General features: G+C 46.1%; 1 protein-coding gene across 3 annotated transcripts in view; it reads right to left on the reverse strand.

Annotated features, from left to right (window-relative positions):
- TSPAN18 (tetraspanin 18) overlaps positions 1–22,982 on the reverse strand; it is a 198,556-nt gene that overhangs the window by 145,242 nt on the left and 30,332 nt on the right. For all 3 annotated transcript variants that reach the window (XM_065944117.1, XM_065944119.1, XM_065944118.1), the window contains exon 2: positions 14,565–14,646. The gene's annotated coding sequence lies outside the window, so the exon portion shown is untranslated. The remainder of the gene's footprint in view (positions 1–14,564; positions 14,647–22,982) is intronic.

Raw genomic sequence — 22,982 nt, forward strand, 5'->3', positions numbered from 1 at the left:
AAGCAGGGATAGATTCAAGTTAGGGAGAGTGTTCCGCACAAAACGGGAAAGGAAGCATATCACCAGCTAGTTTTCTCTAGCATTCAATAAAGCAGCCTTGACTTACACATGCAACAGGACTCTCCAGGTACAGTTTCCAGGTAAAGTCCAAGATGCTCAGTGAAGTCTGAATTTCAGACAAACACTAAAGAATGTTTCAGTTTTCGTTCCTAATAGTCTGTGGGACTGATACTAATGGAACATAAGAGTGTGAGGTATTAGTTGCTCAGTCATGTCCGACTCTGCGACCCCAAGGACTATAGCCCACCAGGCTCCTCTGTCCATGGAATACTCCAGGCAAGAATATTGGAGTGGGTAGCCATTCTCTTCTCCAGGAGGGTCTTCCTGACCCAGGGATCGGACCCAGGGATCGAACCCAGGGATCGGACCCAGGGATCGAACCCAGGGATCGGACCCAGGGATCGGACCCAGGGATCGGACCCAGGTCTCCTGTATTGCAGGCGGATTCTTTGCCAACTGAGCCACTAGGGACTCCTACTGATGGGAATCACACTCGCACTAAAAAACGCCTTGCTGGCTCTACAAAGTTCGAGTTAACCAGGGCGTCCTGTAGTGCGATCTGCTAACCTGGCAACCCTTTCCAGGGGGCACACATTTAGCGTCGAGCACTGGCGGGCATCGGAAGCAAGCTGCCGGAATGGGGGCCCCTAGCCTGGTACTGCCCAGGAAGGAGTCCCACATGGCTGTTTTGCAGCGGGACCTGGTGTGCAAAGAAAAGCAGGAAGCTGAACTTGGTGAACTTTCTGGAGGCATCTCTGCTGTATGTGTGCCTGAGTGGGAACAAAAGCAGGAAGCGAATAGGCCTCTTGTCCTGAGAGGGGCACTGCCTGCGTTCTCTTCCCTCCATTTCCCAAGCCCTCTCTAATGTTGTTTTACGGCCTTAACAATAACCGTGTGCGCTGGCATGTCCGCCCAGGCACACAAAACCCTCAATTTTTCTTATCTTGGAGAGCAATCAGGTTGTTCTATCAGATTTCAAGTTTGTTGAAGTTATGGACCAGGGATTTTTAATTCCTGTATCCCAGAGGATGCTCAGCGAATGACGAAGGGAGAAACGAAAGAAAGGGGATGGGGGAAGAGAGGATTGGTTGGTACAAATGCCAAGAGCTGGGATGTCTGGGCTTGGAAACGGGCTCCCAGGGCCCAGAAGACCACCCAGGCTGCAGAAGCTGCTCTGTCACCCTGGGTCTCCTTGCTCTGTCCCCTGGGTGCAGAAGCCTTGGCAGTCATGGGTTGGGGGGCTATTTGGGGAGCAGGCAGCACAAAGCCCAGCCTCAGGTCTGAGACCCCTGTAGCCTTCGCCCTCTGCCAGCGCTCTGCGTTTATCCAGAGCCACCCCCTGGCAGGAGGACGCACCGCTAGAAGGAGGAACAGGCCTGGGGAGCTTTTCCTAGGCCAGAGGGCAGATTCCGCACCCTCCTGCTCCACTGTGTCCCCCTCCTGTAGGGGATGCGCCTGCCTCCCGGTTCAAGTTCAGTTTAAACAGATGTTGTGTCCCTAAGAAGCCAGCACTGTCTTTGAAGCCCGGGAGAAAATCTCAGCTCTGAAGGGATATTTCCTACCAAGGAGGCTCTCCAGGGAGTCTTGGCAGAAATAAAAACCCAAGGTCCTGGATGCTTATCTCCTGGTATTTATGAGATTTTTCATTAGAACGGCTATCTTCATGGACTGCTCTGCAGAAAAAGGAAAGGGAAGGGGAGAGAGGGAGGGGCGGAGGAGAGCCAGGATCCCACTGAGCAGGGCTGGGTGCGTCTCCAGGGCGGATGTCGTCTCTTATCCACCAGGGCAAACTGTCACTCCACGGAGGCAGCGTTCCGTGTTCGGCTCTCTGTTATGCTAGACCTTGTACATAGATGGTGCTCAGACTCAGGGTGACCTTTAGGAACTAGCGCCTAATGCCAACCTACTCAGGGTCCTCCTACTTCTCTCCTCAGTGTATACAGGACACCTAAAAGGTCTTTCTGCACCTATTTCCACCTGGAAACTAGGCGGTCACACAGCAGGGCCCATCCATAGCATCACCTCTTCAGAGTTCTCCACCGGCCTCCTCTCCACCCCCGCCCAGGACAAGAGGCCCATTCGTTTCCTGCATTATCTCCCAAGGACCAGGTGGTAGGAGCAATCTGCACAAGGTGTAGGCAATAGGGGATGCATTGTCTGCAGGAACATTTAAAACAAACATAAAAACAGCTAAAAGCTGACAACGCTAAACAATGTCAATGATAAAATGTACTGCCTTGAAAAAAACAATCTTGTTGTTCCAAGTTCTAAACAACTGCTGTAATCACGGCTGAGTTTTAATAATATGTGTGGAAGCTCCAGATGAGCACATTTTTATTACTTGACCTTTCGTAAATATTGTGCTTACATGGATGTGAGTTCAGAGAACAACCTCTAGTACAGCCAGACCCCAACATTTGCCGATTCTGCTGCACACGTTCAGAGAAAAGATTCAGAGGAATAGGATTCAGAGCCGAGAAAAAGGATTCAGAGCCGAGTGAGTTCTCTCTGTACGAGGTGGTACTAGTACTTTGTACTAGTTCTCTTTGTACCAGCACCTTTGATACTGGATATTCTCACAGACACCAGATATTCAAGTCTTAAATAGTTGACCTGAGCTAGGCAATGACAGCACAGTGACTGCAAGGACATTGGAACAGATTATTGCCAAGGCAGCCACCTCTGTTCATTCTCCCAGCCTTGCGGGTTTCATGCTTTTGGAACTTTCTTTGTGCAATTTTTTTCTTTTTCCAAAAAAATCCATTAACGTAATTAAAAGGTGTGAACTCATTACTTCTCCCCCCCGCTTTTTTTGTGTGTGCTGTAATGTTTGTTGACTGGCATGGTTCTGTATATAAAGTCCACTGAAAGGAACGTTTTGCTATTTCTTTTCTGGCCATTATTAGAATTGGTTTTATTTCACTGCTATTACTGAAAATAATTTTGTTGTGCAGAGATGACAGGTGTTAAGAGCCATCTTCCCTGGGTGTCGCATATCCTAGGTACCTCGTCCTGCTGCCCTGTTCTAGTTCATGTCGAGCATCGATAATTGAACAGCGCTCGCCTTCGGGGCAAGCTAAGCCTGGGCTTGCTCTCGCAGCTGGCTTCTCTTCCACAACAGTTCCCTGGACAATGCAAAGCTAAGATCTGTTCGCCCTGGTGTCCCAGACGGGCCGCCCTCTGGGCAGCTCCGGGTAGCCGCCAGTGGGCACCTTCTGCAGGTCCTCCAAGACCCTGCACTGCTCCATCATCTCCATCTACACTCACCCCGAGGGGGTCTCATTAGGGACGAAGGCTGGAAGTACTCTGTCCGCTGATGGCTCCCAGATTTGCCTCTCCAGCACTGACCTCGCCCCTGAACTCCAGGTATGTTCCTTCATTCGCGTTTTTGCCACCTCCATTTGGATGGATCAGTGTCCCAACTTAAAATAGCTCAAAAGAGAGCTCAGTATGTATGTGCCCCTCAACCTTCACCAAAGACTAGCCACCGCGGCTCCTGCATTTACAGGCACAAAACTCTACAGTCATCCATGACGCCTCTATTTCTCTTCCTCCTCATCAGTGAGTCTATCAGCTCTACTTCCCAAACAGATTATGAATGATTTGGCTTCAAAGCACCTCCACCACCCTTTTGTCCTTCCAAAATCACCTCATCTCTGGCCTGGATCAGTCTCTACCCCAGTCTCCTTGTCCCCTACAATCTGTCCTCTATCCTGCAGTCAGAGCAATCTTGGTAAAATGTATTATCTTATTGGGTAAAACAAAATCGATCCTGTCTCCTCCTTGTACACTGGCTTCCCATCACACTTAGAATCCAAATCCACAGTCCTCACCTGACTGGCAGCTCCCTCCTGGCCTCGTCCCCCTCCTTCCTCCCTCGTTCTAGCCCTGTGGCCTCCTTGCTGATCCCCCAACCTGTCAGCTGCCGTTATGGCCCTTACTCTTGCTGTTCCCTTCACCGGGAAGGCTCTTCCCACAGATGAAGTCCAGGCTCACTCCTCACTGCCTGCAAGTCTCTGTTCAAATGACATCTGATCAGGATGCCCCCTATCTGAAATAGCACATCCTTAGCCCCTGCCTTTCTCTTCCTGCCTCTAATACTGTCTGACACTCAGTTTATGTGTTTGATCTCTGTCTCCTCCAACTAGAGCTCAAGCTCCATGAGGGCAGGGACTGTGTTGTTTTGTTCACAATACTACATTCCTAGCAGATAAAGCAGAACCTGGTACATACATACCAAAGGCTCAACAGCATTTACTGAATCAATGAAGTGGACTTAAATTTGACATCTTCCCTCAGACTAACTCTGGGCGAAGTATTGCTATCATCACAACCATTTTGCAGATGCAGAAACTGAGACTCAGAATGGGAGGGACTTAGCCTCAAGACCCCTCAGATCCATGTCAGTTAGTGACACATCCATGATTAAAACACGGGCTTCAAAGAAGAGGAAATCAATACAGAAAATCAACAAAATCAAAAGCTGGTTCTTTGAGAAAACCGGCAAAAATGAAAAAGCCTCTAGCCAGGCTAAGGGAAAAAAAAAGAGAAAATACAAATTATTAATATCAGAAATGAAAGAGAGGACATCACTATAGTTCCTACAAACATGAAAAGGGAAATAAAAGGATAATGTGAATAATTCTATGCCCTTAAATTTGATAACCAAGATGAAACAGACCAATTTCTTGAAAGACACAATCTGCCAAAAATCATACAAAAAGAAATATGCAATCTGAATAGGCCTGTATCTATTAAATATTTTGAATCAAAAATTAATAACCTGTCAAAAAAAGAAAACATTAGGCACACATGGGTTCACTGGTGAATTCTACCAAACATTTAAGGAGGAATGTATCAATTCACAACAATTTCTTCCAGAAGATACTAGTAGAGAAAATATGTTCTGACTCATTCTATGAGAGCAGTATTAACCTAATACCAAAAGTGAAAACAGGGCTTCCCTGATAGCTCAGTAGGTAAAGAATCTACCCGCAATGCAGGAAACCCCGGTTCGATTCCTGGGTCGGGAAGATCTGCTGGAGAAGGGATAGGCTACCCACTCCAGTATTCTTGGACTTCCCTTGTGGCTCAGCTGGTAAAGAATCTGCCTGCAATGTGGGAGACCTGGGTTCAATCCCTGGGTTGGGAAGATCCCCTGGAGAAGGGAAAGGTTACCCACTCCAGTGTTCTGGCCTGGAGAATTCTCTGCATTATATAGTCCATGGGGTTGCAAAGAGTCAGACACAACTGAGTGACTTTTGAGCTTCTCTGGTGGCTCAGCTGGTAAAGAATCTGCCTGCAATGAGGGAGACTTGAGTTTGATCCCCACGTTGGGAAGAAGCCCTGGAGAAGGAAATGGTAATCCACTTCAGTATTCTTGCTAGAGAATCCCCATGGACAGAGGAGCCTGGTGGACTATAGTCCATGAGGTCGCAAAGAGTTGGACGTGACTGAAGCGACTTGGCCTGACAAAACTGAAAAAGATATTACAAGAAAACTATAGACAAATATCTCATAAACATACATGTAAAAATCTTCCACAAAATATGAACAAATAGAACTGAAAAAAGTATAAAAAGAATTATACAATATGGCCAAGTGGGATTTATCCCAGGTATGCAAGGCTGTTTCAATATTCAAAAACCAGCTAAAGTAATCCATTATATCAATCAGCTAAAGAAGAAACATCACATGACCACATTAATAGATATAAAAACAGCATGACAAAATCCAATACCCATTCATGATAAAACTCTCAGAAGACTAGAGAAATAGAGGGAAATTTTATCAACTTGATAAGGAATGTCTATAAAAACCCATATCTAACATCATCGTTAATGGTGAAAAGCTAGAAACTCTCCCATTAAGAAACAAGGAAAGTACATCCCTTCTCACCATTGCTTTTCAATATTGTACTGGAAGTCCTAGCTAGTGCAATAAGACATAGGCTTTTTTTATTTTTACATATAAGGAAAGAAACTTTTTTGCTTTCTCAGTTCAGTCACTCAGTCATGTCCGACTGTTTCTACTTTCTACAGGCATTTTAATTTTACAGATTGGGAAGGAAGAAATAAAACTGTCTTTGTTCACATATGACATGATTGTCTATCTTTAAAATTTGAAAAAACTGACAGAAAACTGCTTGGAACCAATAAGTGTTTATAGTAAAGTGAGGTTGCAGGACACAAGCTTAGTATACAAACGTCCCTTGCTTCCCTATTCACAAGCAGTGAACAAGTGGAATTTGAAATTTTTTAAAAATTATACATTTCCATTGGCACCAAAAGAAATGAAACACTTAGGTATAATTCTAACAAAATATTTAAAAGATCTTTATGAGGAAAACTACAAAACTATGATGAGAGACATCAAAGAAGAAACCAAATGATTAGAGAAATATTCCATGTTCATGGATACAAAGACTCAGTATCGTCAAGATGTCAGTTCTTCCAAATTTGATCTATAAATTCAATACAACCTCAGTTAACACTGCAGAAAATTATTTTGTGGATACCCAAAACTGATTTTAAAGTCTTATGAAGATGCAAAAGATCCAGAATAGCCTACATTAAAATGAAGAAGAGCAAATTCAGAAGACTGGCACTACTGACTTCAAGATTTACAAGCTATAGTAATCAAAACAGTATGGTACTGGCAAAATAGTGATCACATAAATCAATGGAATAGAATAAAGAGCAGAAACAGACCCACAAAAATACAGCAAACTGATCTCTGACAAAGAAGCAAAGGGGATGCATTGGAGAAGTAGCCTTTTCAACAAATGGTGCTGGAACAACTCAATATCCACAAGCAAAAATATATATGCACACACACATATAGACTCAGATCTTATAATTATCACAAAAATTAACTCAAAATGGATCACAGACATAAACATAAAACACAAAATTATGAAACTCCTAAAAGATAACACAGGAGAACGATCTAGACGACTTTGGGTATGGCAGTGACTTTTCAGATACAACATCATAATTCATGAAAGAAATAATGGATAAGCTAGACTTGATTAAAATTGTCAAATTCTACTCTGTGAAAGACATTGTCAAGAGAACAAGAAGTCATAGACTGGGAGAAAATGTTGCAAAGATGCACAGATAAAGAATTATTACCCAAAATATACAAAGAACTTGTAAATTTGTAAACTTGCTTTGTTGTTAAAACTCAACAGTAAGTAAACAAATAACCCAATTTAAAAATGACAAAACACCTGAACCGACAACTCACCAAAGATCCACAGATGGAAAATAAGCATATAAAAAGATGCTTTACACCATATGTGATCAGAGAACTGCAAACTGAAACAAAATTGGATACTGCTATACACCTGTAAAAATGGCCAAAATTCAAATCACTGACAACACCAAATGCTGACCAAGATGTGAAACAACAAGAACTCTCATTCATAGGTGTTTGGAATGCAAAATAGTATCGCCACTTTGGAAGATACTTTGGCAGTTTCTCACAAATTTAAACATACTTTTACCACATAATCCAGCAGTTGTGCTGATTGGTATTTACTCAAATGAGTTGAAAATTTATGTACACACCAGAATCTGCAGAAGTTCTACAGTAGCTTTATTCATAATTGCCAAAACTTGAAAGCAAACAGCATATCTTTCAGTTGTACTGTGCTTAGTCATTCAGTTGTGTCAGACTCTTTGCTACTCCATAGACTGCAGCCCGCCAGGCTCTTCTGTCTGTGGGGGTTCTCCAGGCAAGAATATTGGAGTGGGTTGCCATGCCCTCCTCCAGGGGATCTTCCCAACCCAGGGATGGAACCCAGGTCTCCCGCATTGCAGGCAGATTCTTTACTGTCTGAGCCACCAGGGGAAGCCCAATATCCTTCAGTAGGTGATGGATAAATAAACTGTGGTACAATCAGACATGGATACTATTCAGTGCTAAAAAAAAATGAACTTAGCAACGTTACTGGCAATGGCTAAAATATGAATACACTCTAAGGGTCCAACAGATGAATGGATTAGCAAAATGTAGTTTACACATACAGAGAAATATTGCTCAGCTTTAAAAGGAAGGAAATTCTGTCATACACTACAACATGGACAAACCTTAGGGACATTACACTAAGTGAAATAAGCCATTACAAAAATAATAATAATGGATGATTCCACTTATATAAGGCACTTAAAGAAGTTAAAATCACAGCAACAGGAAAGATGAAGGGGTTTGCCAGAGGCTGGGAGGAGAAGGGAATATGAAATTATTGTTTACTGTTTATTTTTACAAGATGAAAAGCATTCTGGAGATGGATGGTAGGGGTGGTTGCACAACAATTTTAAATGCACTTAATACCACTGAACTGTGCATTTCAAATGGTTAAAATATTAAATTCTGTTATATATATTTCACCACAATAAAAAATAGGGGAAAAAAGAGAAGTTGAACTATCAAAACATGAAAAGACATGGAAGAACCTTAAACGCACATTACTAAGTGAAAGAAGCCAATTTGAAAAGGCTCCATACTGTATGATTCCAACTCTATGACATGCAGGAAAAGGCAAAACTACAGAGACAGTAAAAAGATCAGAGGTTTCCAGGGTTTAGTAGAGGGGAAAGGATGAATTGGTGGAGCACAGAGGATTTTTAGGGCAGTGAAACTACTCTGTATATACTGTAATGGTGGATACATGTCATTATCCACTTGTCAAAACCCATAGAATGAATATACAACACCAACAGAGAACCACAGTATAAACTATGGGCTTTGGGTGATGACGATGTGTCAGTGTAGGTCCCTCAACTGTACTGTATGTACCGCTGGGTGTGGGATGTCAGTAGTCGGGGTGGCTATACGTGTGTGTAGGAATGTACAGAGACAGAGAGAATATGAGAATTCTCTGCACTTTCCCCTCAATTTTGCTGTGAATCTAAAACTGCTCTAGAAAACAAAGTCTACTTTAAAAAAGAAAAAAGCTTCAGAGTCCAGACCCCACTCTCCTGCCTCCAACCCATAACACACCCCTGCCCATGGCCCAGAAAAGGAAGGCGTCTTAGCAAACCCCAAAGCACAGGGGACGTCTCCATTCATTTCTTCTCACAGCAGCAGCTCTGGGCAGATGATATACGACCACAGCCACCAAAGCAGCCCTGCCAGCTGATTTGGGCTTTTTGCTTTATTTGTAGGCTATTAATGAACAAACATTATTTTATACGTTTTTTTAAAAAAACTTATTCTTGGTAGTGCTGGGTCTTCTTTGGGGTGCACAGGCTTCCCCTAGTTGCGGCGAGTGGGGGCTGCTCTCTGGCTGCGGTGCATGGGCTTCTCATTGCAGTGGCTTCTCTTGCTGTGGAGCACGGGCTCTAGGGCATGCAGGCTTCAGGAGTTGCAGCATGTTGAGCTCAGTAGTTGCAACTCCCGGGTTCTAGAGCACAAGTTGTTCTGATCCCATGTGGGATCTTCCGGATCAGGGATCGAGCCCATGTCTCCTGCATTGGCAGGTGTATTCTTTACCCCTGAGCCACCTAGGGAAGCCCTATAAAATAGACTATAAAAAAGAATACACTGTTACCCAATAAAAAAAGGTGGCTGGGTGCAGTAGGAGGATCACCAGTCCAGGTCAGAAGACCTGCAGACGAAGCCCATCTCCTTCCATAGCTCTGTGACTTTGGGCAAGGCATTTCGCCTCTGTGATGGTGAAATGCATCTGAAAATGAAGTTTCTATTCCCTCACTCTTTGTCACATCTGGCTATTTGAAAGTTCTTCAGCTGTGACTCACAGTGTGGATATATGTCATTACTTAAAAAAAAAACCTTTTAAGGGCATGTTATGCTCATTTTTGCTGCAGGAACAGAAAAATAATACTTTGCTTATCCTTTAGATGAGTAAGTTTAGACTTATTATCAACTATCCATGATGTTAAGGAGTGGTCACCCCACAGAGTGAAGGGTCAGTCTGGCCTTGTTCTCTCAGCCAACCAGGTCAGGGAGAGGGGACATTTCAGAGGGAAAAACATAGGGACAAAGTGTGTGTGGTCCTGGGATGACCTTCTTGTGCTAATCTAGAACAACTTGAAAAAGAGAGAAAGGAAAGGTTTGGTATGGACAATATCCTGGAAGGCAGAGAAGGACTAGGTTACTGTCACGAGTCACAGGGAGATGAGCTGGACTGGGACTCAGGTCTTCCTCAAAATCACACTAGGGTTGGATGGGAGGTTAATCAAGCTCACCTGGACCACTGGCTTCTGTTTGACACCTCTGAAGCCTTTCCAGAATCAAGGAGAATCAGGATGTCTCCCTCATTAACCTCTTTCGACTTTATCATGGCCTCCTCACCTCAGTGACTGAAGCTTTAGTTCAGGGTCACATCTTCTCTGCCCTGCGCTGCCCTGAATCATCCTGGCAGCCTCCCAACCAGCCTCCCTGACTGTGCTTCATCTTCCTCTAAACACCAGTAGTGAGCAATGGTGGCTGTACATTGGAATCACTTGGGGAGCTCTAATACCCCTCCAAAAAATTATACATAAAGCTACAGTAATCAAAACAGCATGGCAACAGCATAAAGATAGACATATAGGCCAGAGGACAGAAAGGAGAACAAACAAGTCAATCCTAAAGGAAATAAACTCTGAATATTCGTTGGAAGGACTGATGCTGAAGTCGATGCTCCAAAAATTTGGTCATCTGATGTGAAGAGTTGACTCATTGGAAAAGACTCTGATGCTAGGAAAGATAGAGGGAAGGAGGAAAAGGGGATGACGACGGATGAGATGGTTGGATGGCATCATTGACTCAATGGACATGAGTCTGAGCAAATTCCAGGAGATAGTGAAGGTCAGGGAAGTCTGGTGTGCTACAGTCCATGGGGCCACAAAGAGTTGGACAAGACTTATCGACTAAACAACAACACATAGACCAGTGGAAGAGAACTGAGATTACAGAAACAAACCTATATACCTATGGCCAATGAATTTTCAACAAGGGTGCCAAGACTATGCAATGGAGAAAAACAGTCTCTTCAATGGTTGTCCAAGGATATTCATGTGCCAAAGAATGAAGTTGGACTCCTATCTCAAACCAAATACAAAAATTAACTCAAATGAATCAATGGCCTAAATATAAGAGCTAAGGTCTTAAAACTCAGAAGAAAACACTGAGGTGAATCTTTATTAGTTTGGATTTGGCAACGGAGTCTTAGATATGACACCAAAAGCACAAGCAACAAAAGTGAAAATAGGTAAGTGAGTAGAGGCTCTACTGCGGGGGCAGCAGGCCTTCTTCACCACCACCCACCCCACCAGCCACTTGCTTCCTGCTGTGAGATCTCAGCAGGAAGATGATCAGGAGGCTTCCAGGAAGCTGCCCTCATTCATTTTCTCAGTCTTCTGTAAAGGGCTGGCTGGGCAGATAAAAACATCAAGGGACTCCCCATTCTTCCTGAGCTCCACACTCCATGCAAGGCTGGGTGGAGAACACAGGAGCAGTGCCAATGTGGGAGCCTGCCGTGGTGTATCACTGCAGGCATGCGGGGTGCTCTTTAGCCACATGGGGACCACCATGAACGCCACGGGGTGATGATGTGAGGCCTGGGGTGCTTTAGATGCCCCTGTGGGCACAGCGGGGAACCACTGCAGTGCTATATGGAGCCTATGAGGACACACACCAGGAGCCTCTGGAAATGTGGAGGGCTGCCTTTGAGGGGACTGTGGGTGCTGTGGGGTGCTATGGCAAACACACTGTCTTTAGGGCAGGAACCCTGGGTTTGGGTCCTAACCTTGCTGCTTTTTAGAGGTGAACCCTAGGATAATTTACCACTTTTCAGAATCCCAACTGTCCTTAAAAAGAGCTCATTAATCCCTGCCTCCCGGGATGTGGGGAGGAACCGTGATTACCTCCAGAGAGGACCCAGGAAAGATCACTGGGAGTCAAATGTAAACCATGGAATTAAGGCTCAGGAAGAACTGTTCACACCCTACATGGCCTCCCGCCCCAGGAGTGTCAGAACAGAGAGCTGACACAACCCAGGCACTTCCTCTCGGGCCATTTTTAGATCACATACAGAAAGAGGTATGTGTCTCCAGGGTGACCCCACTATGCTCACAAACACCCAGCTTTCTCATGTCAAGAGCCCAAGCCTCTTCACAGAGGTCACCTCGGAAGGCCACCCACATCATTCCAGGGAGCGTCCCTCATTCAAAGCAGAAAGGAGCATCGCGCTGGAGATTTCCTGGCCCTTACAACCACTCAGTAGGGGTGCATACTATTTGCCCATTTAATGGATAAGAAAACTGAGATCACTCTGGGTGATCAAAGCACTCATCTGGAGTCAAATGGCTACTGAAGGGCAGAGCTGGGACTCAGCCTCCATCAGTCTGGCTATGAGACGCCAGCATACATTTCCCACAACAGTGCATGCCTGTCTGCCCATAGCTGATGGTCATCTTTACGTGCTCCCTGTGACTATAACATTTCTGTTTTCTGATTAACAACAGAGCCAGGTGAGATCACTGCTGTCTCAGCAGCCTTGCTGATGGTAAACCAAGATCAACAGCCCCCTCACTGTTTTTCTTTCTGTACTTCAAGAGACTCTTTCCTCTCTCCCAAGGCCCAAGGCTTCCCCTGATGGCGAAACATCCCTTACAGAAAGATCCTGAGGAAGTTAAGCTATTTCTGACTCACTTCAGCGCCTTCCCCTGATTAAGAAAATCAGGCAGGAATCCAGGCTCTGATAAGGTGATTGCTTCCTGCGGCGATGAGGGCAGTCACTGCCAGGAGGTTTACACTGAAGATTATGACCGAGGTGGCTGGTGGAGCCCGGGGAGCTGCAAGACAGATGCTATGAGGGCTCTAGAGAAGCCCCCCATCCCCGATTCCTGGCCTCACTGCTCCTCTGCACTGTCCACTTGGGTGGCCCTTGACCTGGTCCTGCTTTATCTGCTGCTAGGACCTGGCCACCCTGCCTCGGATTTCAACCTAAAATAACCCCAGTCAGCCAGGATGCATACTCCACCGTTGACAGGATGAGCTTGGAGACTGGTGGAACGCCAGATTAGTGACTCAGAAAGTGACCAACTGCGTCCCAACCACGGGCACCAGAAAACCAAGACCTGCAGAGATTTTAACAAGGGCCCAAACTTTAATAAAAAAATTGTTAAAAAGACAGTTTTGTGTCTTTTTTAAGAAATGAAGTTCAGAGATGTGATTTGGTTTCAAGGAATTTTTTAACCTTAAGATTCAAGTCATGGAACCGGTAAGCAAGTTGCACAAGAATGGTTGGGTAGTTCAAGGAGGTGCTTCAAATTCAGCCACACAGTGCTGAGTGACCTTGAGCGAGTCACTTAACTTCTCTGAGACCTGGTTTTCTCTTCCCTAAGATGGAGGTGACAGGAGGGCTGTTGGTACATAAACTGCAACTTAACCCTGCAGTTGGCATGGAGAAGCTTCAATCAAGGTTAGTAAATCTGACTCTTCTGATTAGCTGGGATTCAAACACAGTTCCATCCGAACCTCTGTGGTCTGCACCTGTGGTCTTTCCCCTGGGGACCTAGACAGGCAATCAGATCTCTCAGAGCTTTCTGATCCCCTCTCCTCTCTACAGACTTGACCAAACCTCTGCCTCCCTGCCATTCCCCCCACCCCGATACCACCACCCGTCCCTTCCTCTAGCTCAGCCCTGGTCTTGAGACCTCAGCCAGGCACGTGTGGTTGGAACAGAGATTCAAGTCACTGCTGCCCCATTTTGCAGATGAGAAAATAAGGCACAGACTGAGCGCCAGAAGTCACACATCCTGGCTCCTCATTCAGGAACCTTCGGGGAAAAAAATGAGGCGACCCGGCCTATCACCAGACCTGGGATTGTGAGCAGCCCAAGAAGCTTCCAGAACCCAGGAAGCAGACCAAAGCATTCCCAGTTCCGTCGTGGAATGTGATGACTGATCCTAGTACTTGTGGATTTAAACTTTATCCAAAAAGAGTCTTGGAATGGGGGGAGTGCATGAGGGGAGAGGTAGGGGTGGAAATCACCCTAGGAAGGTATTTCCTTCCCACAGTCCCAAGATTATGGTGGGTGTGGGGGAGGGGTGTGGGGGGTGTGGGGGAGGGGAGGTAGGGAGGGGTCTTTGAGAGAGCTGGGACCCTCTGTGAACCTCCAGGAACTCTGCTTTCCCCAGGAGGGTTCACTTCCTCCAGCCCTTCAACCCTCACCTCCTGGGTTGTCTCAGGACCAACCCTGACCTTCCACCCCATCAGTGGGGCAGCACCCAGTCTGGTGAGATTCCCCCTTCAGCGTCAGGCTCCTTCTCCTCATCCCTCACCCCTCACCTTTGCTCCCGTCACAGAGTAAACATCTGGGGGTGAGGACAAGAGAAAAGCCGCCCTTCGCCTGCCCTGCAGCCTCCAGCACGAGCTGAGAGCTTTCTCACTCAGCCACAGAGGGTCTGGGAGCAGGGAGAGGAGAGAAGAAGATTCGACCCTCTTATTTGAATAAGTTGAGATCCGCGCCTCCAGGGCGCCAGCCTTACCTTTTTCAACTGGTGTCTTCTCCTGTCTGGGGTGTCAAGATTCTCCTGGGGTCTCTTTCTGATGGTGGCTTCTGGATAAACTCTAGAAGGAGGACAGAGAGAAATACATTTTAAAAGGCTAAGGGGGCCTTCCCTGGTGGCTCAGGGGTAAAGAATCCACCTGCCAAAGCAGGAGACAGGGGTTTGATCCCTGATCTGGAAAGATCCCACGCATCACGACTACGGAGCCCACACGCCACAACTACTGAAGCCCATGTGCCCTAGAGCCGGTGGTCCACCACCAGACAAGCCACCTCAATTAGAAGCCCGCACACCACAGTTAGACAGTGGCCTCCACTTGCCCCAACTGGAGAAACGCCCACGCAGCAACCAGCACCGCCAAAAATAAATAAATAAGGCAAGGGATGGGGGGCATGCGGCTTCTGGGGGCCGCATCATCTAGATGTTCACCCACTCCCACCTCCCATCTCTGCGGGAGGTGATACAGAAGCCAGACAGGGCCCAGAAAGACAGAAGCAAGCACCCAGCCCCACCAAGGGTCCCAGGATGGCGTCCCCAGAGCCTAGGGCCCGGGGTGTATTTTCAGTCATCCAAAATAACCCCAGGAGCCTGTACAACCGCCCTGTGATGACGCGGAGCAGGCTGATCGCAGCACCACACTGCATCTCTTTGCTTCTAGCTAGAATATTATCAACTCGGTGTGGGGACTCCACTTTCCTCGGGTGAAGGAAAGGCTCTCTGAGTCATTTTGAAAATGCGAAAGAGAATTAATCACTGCTTAATGAATGCAGCCTCTGGGGCAGAGCCACACTTTCAAGATCTGGTATTCAGGCACAGATAAATAGTAAGTGGAGAACACCGGTGATGAGAAAAACAACTCGGCTCCAGAGCCCAGGACCCAGAAGTCCAGCCTCTCCCCTCAACCCTCCACCTCCTCTCTGTCAGTTTGACGAAGAGTTCGCGGGTCACAGGGGAAGGATCAAATTCACCACGTCCAGGCTGCATACCTGTCAGCCAAGGCTTAGGCCGGTTCCAGGGGACCAGCTTGTTCACATGCCCAGCTGAGCAAAAGACACCGCTGAGCAGAAACAGGGAGGGCCGGGGGCCCCCATCCCTGCCTTCCAATGCCCCGGCCGCACAGAAGCCCCGATTGAATTTCATGTTGCCTCAGATAATAATGACAATGATCCCAACACCCTCAACAATCTCATGAGAAAGCATGACCCCGTTAGGAATGAGGACCACAATGAATTCCGGGGCGTTAACTTGCCCACACCGCCATACTGCTGAAAAGGGACAGACCCGGGACAACACTCAGGGAAGTCAAGCCCTTGAAACTGCCCTCTCCATGGTGGGGGAGGCCTAGTTCAAGGAGAGCAATGAGTTCAGGGTCTTGCCCTGTATATCCCAGCGCCAGTGCACCCGATGCCTAAAAGAAACTATCAGAGCTCCCTGCTAACTGATGGGGAACAAGGCTTGGCCAGAGGACATGACCTCATTCTATTTGGCTATCTCTGCCTCAGACATCCACCCAGATGGTGTCAGTCCAGTGGGCCAGACTAAAGCTACAGTCAGAGGAATTCACGATACATGTACATGTACAGATACACCTACAGCCATATCCATCTCCATATACATCCATGCACATGAATATGGATATGGATGTATATGTATATAATTTTCATTTTTAACTACAAAAGTGCAAGTTTTTCCATATGCATTTATCCTGTTTAACAGATAGACTCACTGTGCAATCTCTGTAATATGGCCTTCCAGGCTATAGTCCATGTAATCACATATGTGTGTGCGTGCACGCTAAGTCGTTTCAGTCATGTCTGACTCTTTGTGATCCCATGGACCGTAGCCCACCAGGCTCCTCTGTCCATGGGATTCTCCAGGCAAGAATATTGGAGTAGGTTGCCATACCCTCATCCCGGGGACCTTCCCCACCCAGGGATTGAACCTGTGTCTCTTATGTCTCCTGCACTGGCAGGCAGGTTCTTTACTGCTAGCGCCATATTTGTGTACATGTGTGTATTAGCATGTACCCATGGGGGCCCACACGCAGACAGTGCAACCTTTTACACCGTGGGACCTTACACGTGTTATACAATCCCAGCTCTCTGTGAGACCATGTCTACCCCTGCAAGTGAGCACACAGCCATCTTCTGGAGTCTTCTTCACAGCTGCACGGTATCCATGGCAGGTGTGGACCACAGTCCCTCACCTCACCCACCATGCACATGTGCGTGTTTCCATTTCTGGCTGTGACCAACTTGTGGCCATGCCCCCCTTGGTGCATTCATTTCTGTGTGGACATTTTCAAGCACTTCCAAAGCCTGGATGCCTCGAAGCTGGATGGCCAGGCAGAGGCTCTGCAAACATCATATTTGACAAACTGCCTTTTCCCTATTGTTGTTGTTGTTATTTAGTCAGTTAGTCGTGTCTGACTCTTTTGCGACTCCATGGACTGTAGCCCGCCAGGCTCCTCTGTCCATGGGATTTCCCAGGCAAGGGTACTGGAGTGGGGCCATTTCCTTCTTCAGGGGATCTTCCCAACCCAGGGATCAAACCCAAGTCTCCTGAATTGGCAGGCGGATTCTTTAGTGCCGAGGCACTAGGAAAGCCCCAAAATACTGGATTGACTCCTCTCAAATAACAGGGCAGCAGCCCCTTTGCTTGAATGCAAATCTGAACTCAGAGTTTAGCCTGCAGAGTTGCTTTTCTGTTCACCTCCCACTGGCCTGGCAGGTCGTGTTCCCTGGATGAGGAAGGAGTTTATTTCTTGGCTTATGTAGCTGTCCACTGTTTCACTTCCCTGGAGCATCTCCGTGTTCCTCATCCACCTGAGCCCGGGAACTACATTTACAGGCTCAGAACTGATAATGAGCTTTTATGAGCTCTAGGGATCGCGAGGAACACATATTAATGTCAAGTGTGCCCATCAGCCACGCAGCCTGGGTGAATGTCACACATTAACAAAATTAAAGGCTGCAGCCACGCTGGGAAGGAGCCGCGGGCTGCGTGTCAAGAGGTGCGAGCAAGGCCCGTCAACAACAAAATTACTTTTCAGGTTTTGCACTTCCGAGCCCCGAAGCTGTCTTCAGTCTTCGTTGGAATTCTGTCTTCCTGCAGCCTAAGAGGAGATTAGTTTATTACCAGCCTGCCAGGAGAGGTGAAATCCGGCACTAATCCTAATTCCCATTTAAGCAAATCTGCATTGTGTGAGGGAAACCAGCTGGGCTCGGAATGTCTTCCCTTCTCCCCTGAGATCTCCTCCCAGCCCTCTCCTCTCTGTGGGGGAGGGAAATCACTACAGATGTTAGACCCAGAGCCCTCGAGGAGGGGAAAAGAATCCTAGGGTTTAGGGCCAAGATGGCAATGTGGGGGCTGGGGGTGGGGGGGCTGGTGACAAGAGGCAGCATCGAAATGTGGCCGGCAGGGTGATGGCGGCTGCGGTTGACCAGGTTGTCTCTTGCTGTGGACTTGCTCTTGCTTTTATCCAAAAATTCCCCACCCACCCCCTCCACCTGCAGGTTTAAAGTGAAACAGGTTGGAATCCTGTTGTTCAGTCGCTCAGTTGCTCTTTGCAGCCCCAGGGACTGCAGCGCGCCAGGCTTGCCTGTCCTTCACCATCTCCCAAAGCTTGCTCAAATTCATGTCTGTTGAGTCGGTGATGCCATCCAGCCATCTTGTCCTCTGTCGCCCCTTTCTCCTCCTGCCTTCTGTCTTTCCCAGCATCAGGGTCTTTTCCAATGAGTTCACATCAGGTGGCTAAATTATTGGAGCTTCAGCTGCAGCATCATTGACTAAGCTAAGGCCTTTGACTATGTGGATCACAACAAACTATAGAATCCTGAGTCCACCTCTGACTAGCTCTGTGACCTTGAGCAAATGAACTTCCTGCTCCACGCCTCAGCTCCTCATCTGGGAAACAGGGTTAACAACAGCTGATGACTCATACAATGTGAGGATGACATGACGAATGTACACACAGAACTCAGCTAAGAGCCTGGCACATGATACCCTGTTTCTTGAATGTAAGACTCCATGGGTTATAATTGCACCATTATTTTATGGGTTTCTGATAAAGAGAAAACAGTGCCTGCTAAGCTATTTGATTACGACATCACTTTTTGTATGATGCACCCCCATTTCAGAGACCTTTAAATATTTTTTTAACAAGGGTGCCTTCAGTTCAGTTCAGTCACTCAGTTGTGTCTAACTCTTTGCAACCCCATGGACTGCAGCACGCCAGGCTTCCCTGTCCATCAACAACTCCCGGAGCTTGCTCAAACTCATGTCCGTCGAGTTGGTGATGCCATCCAACCATTTGTCGTCCCTTTCTCCTCCTGCCTTCAATCTTTCCCAGTATCAGAGTCTTTTCCAAGGAGTCAGTTCTTCCCCTCAGGTGGCCAAAGTGTTGAATTTTCAGCTTCAGCATCAGTCTTTCCAATGAATATTCAGGACTGATTTCCTTTAGGATGGATTGGTTGGATCTCCTTGCAGTCCAAGGGACTCTCAAGAGTCTTCTCCAACACCACATTTCAAAAGCATCAATTCTTCAGCGCTCAACTTTCTTTATAGTCCAACTCTCACATCCATACATGACTACTGGAAAAACCATAGCCTTGACTAGATGGACATTTGTCATCAATGTAATGTCTCTGCTTTTTAATATGCTGTCTATGTTGGTCATAGCTTTTCTTTCAAGGAGCAAGCGTCTTTTAATTTCAAGGCTGCAGTCACCATCTGCAGTGATTTTGGAGTCCAGAAAAATAAAGTCTGTCACTGTTTCCACTGTTTCCCCATCTATTTGCCCTGAAGTGATGGGACCAGTTGCCACGGCCTTCGTTTTCTGAATACTGGGTTTTAAGCCAACTTTTTCACTCTACTCTTTCACTTTCATCAAGAGGTTCTTTAGTTCTTTGCTTTCTGCCATAAGGGTAGTATCATCTGCATATCTGAGGTTATTGATATTTCTACCAGCAATCTTGGTTCCAACTTGTGCTTCATCCAGCTGGCATTTCACATGATGTACTCTGCATATAAGTTAAATAAGCAGGGTGACAATTTACAACCTTGACATACTTCTTTCCCAATTTGGAACCAGTCTGCTGTTCCATGTCCAGTTCTAACTGTTGCTCCTTGACCTGCATACAGATTTCTCAGGAGGAGGTCAGGTGGTCTGGTATTCCCATCTCTTTAAGAGTTACTATGGGCAAGAATCCCTTAGAAGAAATGGAGCCCTCATAGTCAACAAAAGAGTCCAAAATGCAGTACTTGGGTGCAGTCTCAAAAACAGCAGAATAATCTCTGTTCATTTTCAAGGCAAATCATTCAGTATCACAACAATCCAAGTCTATGCCCCAACCGGTAACACTGAAGAAGCTGAACGGTTCTATGAAGACTTATAAGACCTTCTAGAACTAACACCCAAAAAAGATGTCCTTTTCATTATAAGGGTCTAGAATGCAAAATTAGGAAGTCAAGAGATACCTGGAGTAACAGGCAAATTTGTCCTTGGAGTACAAAATGAAGGAGGGCAAAGGTTAATAGAGTTTTGCCAAGAGAATGCACTGGTCATAGCAAACACCCTCTTCCAACAACACAAGAGAAGACTCTACACATCAACATCACCAGATGGTCAATACCGAAATCAGATTGATCATATTCTTTGCAACCAAAGATGGAGAAGCTCTATATAGTCAGCAAAAACAAGACCAGGAGCTGACTGTGGCTCAGATCATGAACTCCTTATTGCCAAATTCAGACTTAAATTGAAGAAAGTAGGGAAAACCACTAGACCATTCAGGTATGATTTAAATCAAATCCCTTAGATTATACAGTGGAAGTGAGAAATAGATTCCCTTCAGATCTAAGGGATTAGATCTGATAACAGTGCTTGAAGAACTATGGACAGAGGCTCGTGACATTGTACAGCAGGCAGTGATCAAGACCATCCCCAAGAAAAAGAAAGGCAAAAAGGCAAAATGGTTGTCTGAGGAGACCTTACAAACAGCTATGAAAAGAATAGAAGTAAAAGGCAAAGGAGAAAAGGAAAGATACACCCATTTGAATGCAAAGTTCCAAAGAATAGCAAGGAGAGATAAGAGAGCCTTCCTCAGTGATCAGTGCAAAGAAATAGAAGGAAACAATAGAATGGGAAAGACTCTTCAAGAAAATTAGAGATACCAAGGGAACATTTTATGCAAAGATGGGCACAATAAAGGACAGAAATGATATGGACCTAACAGAAGCGAAAGATACAAAGAAGGGTGCCTTGGAATCCATAAAATACACAGTAAGAGCTTAGTCAGTGCTAGTTAGTGATGATATTAGCCAGGTGCTCCCGTTTTGCAAGGTCTGGCTCAAAACTTAGATCTTCTTTCTCCTTTCTTCCAAGCAAAGCAAATCTGCATTTTAAATAAATGTATAGGAAAAAAATCTGATAGCCAATTCAGTATCCTGGATAAGACCAAGATGAGAGACTTAAATATCTACCCTGATGTTTTCCACTCTATATTAAAATTGAAATAGTGTACACACACACACATACACACAATGGTGTACACACTAGGAGTATACGGCCGCCTGCTGGCTTTTCAAAAGCAGAGTACCCGTAGAACAGGACACCCAGATCAAAGACTTCCCTCTTCTCCCGGTCATTGTTTCTCTCCCATCCCATGTCTGCCCAGTCATCCCTGTTTCTCTATCCTCACTGCCCCTGCTGGTCCCTGCCTGGGCACAGCCCGAGGTCACCTGTCTGCTTACTGCAAATAGGCTCCCTCTCATCTACCAGCCTGTTGCCTCTGTTCCTTCCAACATGCCCTCTCCTTTGCTGCCAGACTGAGCCCATGTCTTTCTCTCCTGCTTCAGTGGGTTTCTTGGCCTCCCTCTGTTATACATAGGACCTTTTATCATCTGACCCCTGGCAGCCTTCCCAGGCCCATCTTCAGGTCCTCGCAATATGCACAGACCCCATAGTCAAACTGAACTGACCTGGACACTCATGCCACACCACCACACTCAGTCGGATTTGGCTGTTTTTCATTCCACCTGGAAGTCCGTTCTGCCTTTCCTCATCCTGAACTTCAGCCCCAACCCCACACTCCCCAGATCATTGGGCAAGCTCCTAGTCATCCTGCAGAACCCTCCTTCAATAACTGCTCTGAGAAACCTTCCCAGACTTACACAGGCATGATTAATCACTGTTCTCTGGACTCTTATAACAATTTGTGTGTACAGGTAGTAAAGTCAGCATCTGAGCACAGTCTGGTTTCTTCTTCATGTGAGCTTTCTCATCCATCAGACTGAAGGATGTGGGTGATGTCTTACCCGCTCTGTGGTCTCAATTCCTGACTCAGCACAGAGTAGTTGGATGAATGGGTAGTTGCTATGATAGACGAATAAATGGATGGATAGAGAGTGGATCTGCTCAAGAACTGAACGGTAGAAGAGAAAAGGGAACTAGATTGTAGTTGGTTCCAGGGATGGATGAATAATTAAGGATATAGAAAGACAAACGATGGATACATGCATGTAGAAATGTACAGATAAATGAATGCAAGCATGCATGGATGCATGGAAACAGAAACGGATGACAGATGATACACATGGATGGATGGATGATGGATAGATGGACAGGTAAATGGAGAAATGAATAGGAGGACAGATGGAAGTGAATGTATCTATAAAAGAACGGGTTTTATATGAAAAGTAGGAAGGCAGAACAACTTGGTTAATGGAGATAAGAGAAGGAATGAAAGACTCAACTATTTGTGTAATTTCCTGTGGACCCCAAGAGGCTATGTTTTTTCCAGTAGTCATCTACAGATGTGAGAGTTGGATCATAAAGAAGGCTGAATGGCAAAGAATTAATGCTTTCAAACTGTGATGCTGGAGAAGACTCTTGAGAGTCCCTTGGACAACAAGGAGATCAAACCAGTCAATCCTAAAGGAAAGTGAAAGTGAAAGTGAAGTCGCTCTGTTGTGTCCAACACTTTGCGACCCCATGGACTGTAGCTTACTAGGCTTCTCTGTCCATGGGATTTTCCAGGCAAGAATACTGAAGTGGGTTACTATTTCCTTCTCCAGGATATCTTCCCAACCCAGGGATTGAACCCGGGTCTCCCATATTGTAGGCAGACACTTTACCGTCTGAGACCCCAGGGAAGTTTAATCCTAAAGGAAATCAACACTAAATATTCATTGGAAGGATGCTGAAGCTGAAGTTCCAATACTTTGGCCAAGTGATGCAAAGAGTTGACTCATTGGAAAAGACCATGATGCTGGGAGAGATTGCAGGCAGTAAGAGAAGGGGACAACAGAGGATGCAATGGTTGGATGGCACCCCCAACTCAATGGATTTGAGTTTGAATAGACTCCAGGAGATAGTGAAGGATGGGGAGTCTGGTG

This window comes from Muntiacus reevesi, chromosome 9, assembly GCF_963930625.1.
Source record: "Muntiacus reevesi chromosome 9, mMunRee1.1, whole genome shotgun sequence".
Classification (NCBI taxonomy): domain Eukaryota; kingdom Metazoa; phylum Chordata; class Mammalia; order Artiodactyla; family Cervidae; genus Muntiacus; species Muntiacus reevesi.